The sequence below is a fragment of the Furipterus horrens genome, unplaced genomic scaffold (genome assembly GCF_987537825.1).
Source record: "Furipterus horrens unplaced genomic scaffold, mFurHor1.1.pri manual_scaffold_2, whole genome shotgun sequence".
In the NCBI taxonomy this organism is placed as follows: domain Eukaryota; kingdom Metazoa; phylum Chordata; class Mammalia; order Chiroptera; family Furipteridae; genus Furipterus; species Furipterus horrens.
In genome coordinates this window covers 95,159,678-95,169,069 of record NW_028327172.1, presented here as the reverse complement: position 1 = coordinate 95,169,069, position 9,392 = coordinate 95,159,678, and the positions used below count along the sequence as shown (strand labels likewise).

Here is a 9,392-nt window from a genome sequence, read left to right as displayed (position 1 = left end):
ATCCTCGCCAGCACTTGTTGTTTGTTGATTTATTGATGATAGCCATTCTGACAGGTGTCAGATGATAATCTCATTGTGGTTTTAATTTGCATTTCTCTGATAATTAGTGACATTGAGTGTCTTTCACTATGTGGCCATCTGTATGTTCTCTTTGGAGAAGTATCTATTCAGGTCCTTTGCCCATATTTTAATTGGGTTGTTTGTTTTATCCCATCAAGTTTTGTAAGTTCTTTATAACCTTTGGGTATTAACCCCTTATCAGATATATCAGTGAATATGTTCTCCCATTCAGTGGGTTGTCTTTTTATTTTGTTGATGATTTTCTTTGCTGTGCAAAAACTTTTTAGTGTGATGTTGTCCAATTTGTTTATTTTTTCTTTTGCTTCCCTTGCCTTAGGAGATATATCAGTAAAAATATTGCTATGAGAAATGTCCCAGATTTTACTGTCTATGTTTTCTTCTAGGATTTCTATGGTTTCAGGTATAACATTTAAGTCTTTAATCTGTATTGAACTTATTCTTGTGTGTGGTGTAAGAATGTGGTCTAGTTTCATTTTTCTGCATGTATATGTCCAGTTTTCCAAACACCAATTATTGAATAAACTATTTTTAGCCACTTGTTGGTGCTTGCTTCCTTTGTTGAATATTAACTGACTATAAAGGTGTAGGTTTATGCATGGACTCTCTATTCTTTTCCATTAATCTATGTGTCCTTTTTTTTTGTTTGTTTGTTTAAGAAAAGTTTTACTAATGTGTTAATATTTCAGCAAAATTATTGCAATGGGTTTAAAAGGCAAACACATTATTATAGCCTATAAAGTAACAAAGATGTTTTATACAATTAAAATATTATACAGACCTATTTATTGAGTAACTAACACACCCATAAAAGAAATTAAATTTGAAAGATTAAATCCAATATTAGCACCTACAATATCTCTGAAAGTAAAACTTCTTCCTGTTTCATTCTCTCCTAATATATTTAACTCTCTCCCAAATATGGTGCTCTCAAAAAACCTCAGAGGAATGAAAAGGATAAGAAGCCTGATACTAAAAACATACAGCCAAAAGAACTACAAATATTGACTCAGACTTGAGAATTTTAGTTGGAAATAACTTACTGTACTTGAACCAATCATGAGATTTCTGTGCAATGAATACTATATGTGTGTGTGTGTATACATACATGTGTGTATATATATATATATATAAATATATATATATATATATATATATATATACAGTCTATGAATTATAAGGTTTTCTAGTAGGGATAGTTAAAAATTAGCGAATACAGTATTATTCCTATCAAATTTTTTTCTCATAAGTTATATTTATAACAAAACTGTAATTAAAATATTTATTACACTTGCTCATTACACTTTCAGGGACATAGCAGGGGCTTTTATGTGTTTGATGGTTTAGCATCCACTTTATTGTGCTTACTTATTTTTGTAAGGAACAAGCAACACATACCACATCTTCCTAACCTTCAAGGTAATGCAATAAGAACAAAATTCTCCAAACAAAAATAACTGGAAATTGTATTAAATACTGCTTTATTAGAAATAATTGCTATAATAAAACAAATAACACATTTTTCCAATGAACTTCAGTTTGAGAAACTTAACAGCAGAAATAGATCTTTAAGATTTGAGTTATGGCAAAACTGATAGTTCTTTGAAATTTGGGAGATGCAGTAACAAAACCACATACACAGCCTACTCTATACTAAAATCCTAAAGAAAATCACTTCATTATTTTGGGGAAAGAAGACTGAACACTGGCTAAGATATGACCTTGACATCTATAGCCACCTGGTAAGCTGGCCCAAGGAAAGAAGAGAACCATTGGTACTGGCGGCAGATAAGAAATAAACTGCGTTGGGCTGACCAACTGCATATTTCATTAATGGCTTTGAATAAAAAGGGTGAAATGCTTCATTTTCTCAGAAACTAATGAAAAGGTTACAGAGTTCTACACAATTTGGAGACACAAAGTGGATGCTGAGCGACTAGAGGTCACTCCAGGTGTGGAATTTTAGAAAGTTAGTCCTTGGAGTAAATGGCACCGTGGCTCTGGCAGCAGATACAAAGGAATGACCCTCTGGAGAGGAGGTAGGGGACGCTCTGCGGTTGGCCAGTGGATAGATGATGGTCCCAGTTGGAGCTGGGATCTTTAATTCTATGGTTTATCTTCCACTGCTCATCCCTCTGTCTTCATAAATGGTAATTTCAATCTAAAAACTCGAAGTCCTCTCTCAATGGGATCTGTCAGGAGGAGGCCTTGGGGAGCATATATCTTCTCATTCTGCTCTTGAATGTATTTGGAGATTTTCTTCAGAACCTTCTCATAATGAGTTTCCATACATAAGAAGATAGTGTATGCTGTTAAACAAGCCAAACAGCCTTCAAGATATGACTGACCCCCAAGTTTCTCTGCTTCTGCATAAAGGTTATTTAGAGTTCGAACTGTTTCTTCAAACTGCTGCCTATCAATCCGGTTCTCCAGCTCCGCGGGGAACTTGGTCTGGAACTGGCAGCGTGTGCCACTGCTGTAGTCTCGCTGAATGAATACCTTCCCAAACACCGGCGCCTGCTGCGGTCTCATGGCGAGCACAGGACCGGCCGTGCCGCCTCCTCCGCCCTCTAGCTGCTGTCGCGCCGCTATGTGTCTGTTTTTATGGTAATACCATGCTGATTTGACTTATGGCCTTATAAGATAGTTTGATATTAGGTAGCATGATGCCTCCAGCTTTGTTCTTTCTCAAGATCACTGTTGCTATGTGGGGCATTTTGTAGTTCCATATAAATTTTTGAAATATTTGTTCTAGTTCTGTGAAATGTGTCATTTGAATCTTGCTAGGAATTGCGTCGAATCTTATAGATTTCTTTGGATGGCATGGACATTTTAATGATGTTAATTCTCCCTGTCCATGAACACGAAATGTCCTTCCACTCACTTGTATCTTCTTCAATTTCTTTCTTCAGTGTTTTATAATTTTCTGAGTACAGGTCTTTTACATCCTTGGTTTTGTGTATTCCTATGCAGTTTATTCTTTTTGTAGCTATTTTGAATGGGGTTGTTTTCTTATTTCCCTTTCTGTTGACTCTTTATTGGCATATAAAAATGGAACTGATTTCTGGATATTAATTTTGTATCCTGCTAGTTTGCTGAATTCATTTATCAGTTCTAGTAGTTTCTTGGTGGAATCTTTGGGGTTCTCTATGTAGAGAATGTCATGTCATCTGCAAATAAAGACAGTTTTACCTCTTCCTTTCAATTTGGATGCCTTTTATTTCTTCTTGTCTGATTGCTATGTCTGGGACTTTCAGTCCTATGTTGAATGAGAGTGGTGAAAGTTCTCAGTCTTAAGGGGGATGTTTGTAGTTTTTGCCTGTTGAGTGTGATTCTGGCAGTGGGTTTGTCATATATGGCCTGTATTATGTTTAGGTATGTTCCCACTACTCCCACTTTGCTGAGAGTTTTATTATAAATGGATGCTGGATTTTATCAAATCTGTTTTTTTTTCTGCATCTATTGATATGATCATGTGGTATTTATCCTTCATTTTGTTTATGTGGTGAATCACATTTATTGATTTGAAAATGCTGTACCAACTTTGCATTCCCGGGATAAATCCTACTTGATCATGGTGTATGATCTTTTTGATGTATTGTTGTATTTGGTTTGCTAATATCTTGTTGAGGATTTTAGCATCTGTGTATAATTGGGAATATTGGCCTATAACCTTTTTTTCTGTAGTGTCTTTATCTGGTTTTGGAATTAGGATAATGCTGGCCTCATAAAATGAGCTTGGGAGCCTTCTTTCTGCTTAAATTTGTTCAAAGGGCTAGAGAAGGAGAGGTGTTAGTTTTTCTCAGACTGTTTGGTAAAATTCCCCTGTGAAGTCATTCCATCCAGAGCTTTTGTTTGTTGAGAGTGTTTTGATTAGTGCTTCAGTCTAACTCAGTGTAATCTGTCCAATCAGATTCTCCTCTACCTCTATGATATAAATGTTCTTATGTTGATGTTTCCCCAGAGATCCCATAAGCTATGCTCCTTTTTACTGGATTTATTTTCTTTGCTGTTTTGATGGTGTGTTTTTCACTACTTTGTCTTCCAAATCACTGAATTGATTCTCTGCATCATCTAATCAGTTATGGCTTCCATCTAATGTTTCTTGAATGCAGCTATTGAGTTATTCAGTTTTACCTATTTTTTATGATTTCTGTGTCTTTTTTTATGTTTACTGTCTTTGCTGAAGTTCTCTCTGAGTTCATCAAGTTTTTCTTTGAAATTTGTGAGCATCCGTATAACCAATATTTTGAACTCTGTAGCTGATAGATTGCTTGGTTCCATTTTGTTTATTTCTTTTTCTCAAGGTTTGTTGTTATTGTTGTTGTTCTTTCATTTGGGACATGTTTATTTAAAAAAATATTTCATGTATTTATTTTTAGAGAGAGGGAAAAGGAAGGAGAGAGAGAGGGAGAGAAACACTGATAGGTTGTCCCCAATAGGGGACCCAGCTTACAACCCAGGCATGTGCCCTAACCAAGATCAGATCAACAACCTCTCGATCCACAGGGGCTCAGCCCACTCCCTGTGGATTCTAAACCGACACACATGAGTGTAGGACCAGTCCATTTTACTTTTTGACCCTCCCACCAGCCTTTTTAAATTATATTGTATTGATTATGCTATTACAGTTGTCCTGCTTTTCCCTCCTTGTCCCCTTCCTTCCAGCACCCCACCCATTCCCTCAGGCAATGCCCCACATTGTTCATGTCCATGGATCATGCATATAAATTCTTTGGCCACCCCATTTCCAATACTGTGCTTTGCAAACCCATGGCTACCAATTTATACTTCTTAATCCCCACATCTCTTTTTCTATTCCCCCTCACTCCCTCCCATATGGTAATCATCAAAACACTCTCTGTATCCATGAATCTGTCTCTATTCTTCTTGATTGCTTAGTTTGTCTTTTGGATTCAATTATTGATGGATATGCATTTATTGCCACTTTATTGTTCATAGTTTTGATCTTCTTTTTCTTATATAAGTCCCTTTAACATTTCATGTAATAATGGTCTGGTGATGATGAACTCCTTCAGTTTTTTCTTGTCTAGGAAGCTCTTTATCCACCCTTTGATTCTAAATGATAGCTTTGCTGGGTAGAGCAATGTTCACTGTAGGTCTCCACTGTCAATGACTTTGCATATTTCTTGCCAATTTCTTCTAGCCTGCAAAGTTTCTTTTGAGGATTCACCTGACAGTCTTATGGGAATTCCCTTTGTGTATCTAACTGCTTGTCTCTTGCTGCTATTAAAATTCTCTTTTTATCTTTAACCTTTGGCATTTTAATTACAATGTGTCTTGGAATGAACCTCTTTGCATCCATCTTATTTGGGACCCATGTCTATTTCCTTTACCAAACTGGGGAAATTTTCTTTCATCATTTTTTCAAATAGGTTTCCAATTTCTTGTTCTTTCTCCTCTCCTTCTGGCACTCCTATGATTCGGATCTTGGAATATTTGAAGTTTTCCCAGAGGCTCCTTACACTATATTTATTTTTTTGGATTCTTTTTTTTTTTCTTCTTGTTATTCTGATTATTGTTTTTGCTTCCTTTTGTTCCAAATCATTGATCTGATTCTCGACTTTGTCCTCTCTACTGTTGTTCCCTTGTAAATTGTTCTTTATTTCAATTAGTGTATCCTTTGTTTCTGAATTGATTCTTTTTTTGTTATGTTGTCAAGGTCCTCAGTAAGTTCTGTGAGAATCCTTATAACCAGTGTTTTGAACTCTTCATCTGGTAGATAGCTTATATCCATTTTGTTTGTTTCTTTTTCTGGAGTTTTGATCCGTTCTTTCATTTGGACTATATTTCTCTGTCTCCTCATTTTGGCAGCCTCTTTGTGCTTGCTTATGTGCATTAGGTAAACGTGCTTTGACTCCCTGTCTTGGTAGCATGGCCTAATGTAGTAGGTGTCCTGGAGGGTCAAGTACATAGTCTTTCCTATCACTTGAGCTGCGTATTTGAGGTGCACCCTCCGTGTGGACAGAGTACACCCTCTTCTTTTAGTTGAGTCTTGATTGCTGCTGGATGGTCAATGGAATGGATTTACCTAGGCAAGTCAACTGCAAGACTTGGTGGTAACCATGACCTCCAACCTCCACCTTCCATGGAAGATAAGCTGTGCAGGGTCAGAGTGATAGTGCTCTGATATGGTCTGTAGCAGTCCCCTGGGTGTACAAGTTCTGGGGTTCCCTAGGTGGTCAGGCCCCCAGTTGTGTTCTGTCTGGGGCCAACCTGCATGAGCTATGAGCAACCTGAAGATTGCTGCTACTTGTGCTGTGCCTAGAGACTCCCAGGTGAAGCCAAGCTGTGAACTTTTGTTGGCCACTGCTAGTGCCAGGCCTGGAGTCACTTTAGAAGAGGCACAGGGCCTGGGGGCTCAGGGAGCTCAGCTGTTGCTTGTTTGAGAGGATTCAGGAAGTTAGGAAGCATGAGCCAAATCAGCCATTCATATGAAAAAGCCACTGTTAACATCTGAGTGGGTCCATAAGTTGGGTGGAGCAAAGCCTCAGGGAATCAGGGTGTGCAAAAAGTGTCAGCTAGGTTGATGGAGTCAGATATGGCAACCACCTGCCGTCTCTGTGTCTGTGTGGTGGGAAGCTTCATTAAGAAACAATGGTCTCTGCCCGCACTTCTCAGGGGTAACCCCCAGCCACTGAAATATCCCTCCAGAACTTCAGCTGCTGCCCATGCGAGCCAAGCCGGCCCTCTCATGTCTCTTCTGCACTCCATAGCAGTCACGTTGTGATGAAGTGGTTCCTTCTGTCTGTCCATGGTTATAAGGCTTCTCTCCAGCTACTGTTCAGTTGGTTATTCCAGTGATTTCTTTACAATTTAGTTGTAATTGCAGATTGGTCCTGGGAAGAGGTTAGTGTAGCTTTCAGTTACTCCTCTGCCATCTTGGATCCTCTCACATTTTTTATATTCTTGAATGTGTATAAGTAAACAGAGAAATGGAGTACTGCTTAGTAAACTGTTACAAGCGATATATTAGGCATCAAAATCTTAATTAAATTATTTGAATTTCTAGAAATATGACAAATTGAATGAGTTATGTTGAGAAAATTTGTCATGAAGGAAATTAGAAATATATGATAACATAGAAACTGGATTATGTTATTTTTTAGAGTCCTCCAATTGTGAGCTTATAATAGCAGATTAAAGTTTTTCACCTTTTTGTAGCCCCATCTCACTCCTTTAAATATATATTTTCAAGTCTTACTATTCTCCTTAGAATTCTGATTATCAATTCTTTCTCCAAATGGAAAGCAGATGTATTAATAACTTTTTGTATTGTATGTTTATCTCTCTCATAAAAATTTACAGTTTTTAGGTTGTCATGGATGAACATGTTAAAATAATGGAATGTCTTATTTTATAGAGACAAAATTAAACATTTTAGTACAGTGATATACAAAAGAAATAATTATAAATAATACAAGTCAGTATTAATAGGGATATACTATGAACAAAAGCTCCTATTTTATGTATTTTATATATTTACATTTTTATACACTACTTCATATGTAATATGTTTATTTTATAAAATTTTATATACTTATATATAAAACACATTTTATATATACTTTTATATATTTAAACTTTTATGTTTTAATTTATAATAAAAATATATGAAGCAGAGGCTTTTATATTTTATATACATTTATTGTTTTATTAAATGTTATATTTTAATAATAATACAATAAAATGTGTATAAAACAGGCTTTTCTCAAAGTCGTCGTCGGCAGCCGTCCGTCTCGAGAGACGATGGTGTAGCTTCTTAAGAGTCTATCTGCACCGCCGAGAATGGTTGTGCAGTCCGACTCGGGAGTGACACGGTATCTGTCTCCTCCCGTGTTGAATCGACATCTTGCGATGACGCTGGAGTGTCCTCTCCAGTGGAGCTGAAGCTACAGAGCCTGGGCAGGGTGATATGGAGGGTCTGCTGTTGCCCATGCAGCAGACCCCCCCTCTCTTCGCAGCTGAAGGATCCAAGGGAAAGACGGAGTCAACACAACTTGGCTTCAGGTGCACCGCAGGAGTTGCCGGTGTTGACTACAACGTCAAACCGCCTTAGGGACTCCGGCTCCGGATTTTCTGTCGGGGTTTACTCCCTTAGCCTTTCCCCTGAAGAGGTATGCCGCAAGGCAGCGGAGGTTTTTTGGAATCAGAGTTTTCCTTCTCTGTTTTCTCAAAGTATATATTGAATAATACTAATGTATTGCTCATAACTATATTTATGTATACTGAAATTCTGTATGTTTTTCTCTACATTGTATTTTGTGCTTATGCTTTCTTTTTTATTTATTTTTTCTAGTCTTAGGCTTATTCTTGATTAACTGACTATATCCTGTTTTTTTCTTTTCTTCCTCTTCCCCTACTCTTTCCCCCCTAGTTTACCATTAGCCTAATATTTTCCTTGCAGAAAACATTTCTTTGATGTTTATTTTTTGAGTCCATCTCTCTGTGTCAACCAATTTGGTCATGGCTTTCTATTTAATATGTATGTGGCCCCACATCTTTCTTCTTTTCTCCTTCTTGGAGGGAGCTAAGTTTAATCACTTCTTAGCTTTTCAATAAACAGAATAGAAGCAACTTTGTACTGTTTGCAATCCCAACCCATCTAAATACTACTAAAAACTAAACTTTCACACTTATCCCACACAAGAGATAATTCATGTAAATATAAATCATGCAGACACATTACAAAATATAACAAATAAATAACTTCAGTTTCTTAACATTAGTTTTTTGCAGTAGTACTCTAAGTTACCTAGGGATAAATTTTATAATCTAATGGGTATCATAGTGTTTGGATAATGTTTGTTTAGAGGTACAATAACATTGAAGGGTTTACTACATCATCTTTTATAACCCTCACCCATGAGAAGATGAAGGTTAGTAAATGGCAGGACTGGGGTATGACTCTACACCTGAATGATTCCAGTTTTGTGTGGAATCACATCATAATGGTGAATATTACCATTATTATTGTTGAATTTGATACTTAAAGATACGTTTTGTTTTCTAGAATGTCGTGAAGCCAAGCTTGGCAAAGATTTTGACTGCTTTTCAACAATTCCAGAAAACAATAAGCTATTTGAAGACTGTCTATTCTTGTGTTATTCACTGGTTTGAAGTTACAGATATTTTCATGTATTCTTTACTTTGTTTTACTGAAGTAGAAGCAAACTATGCCATTGTGAGACCAGAAAATAGAACCTTATGCAAAGACAATAATTTTCATAGTGAAAATAAAGATGTGCTTGAAGTCCTTCCCAAGACATCAGAGAAAGTCCAGAGCTTTTCTT

At 36.7% G+C, this 9,392-nt stretch overlaps 1 pseudogene; it reads right to left on the bottom strand.

Moving 5' to 3' along the window:
- Positions 1 to 1,542: 1,542 nt before the first annotated feature.
- LOC150019122 (golgin subfamily A member 7 pseudogene) lies at positions 1,543 to 2,661 on the bottom strand (annotated as a pseudogene).
- Between the last annotated feature and the right edge of the window lie 6,731 nt (positions 2,662 to 9,392).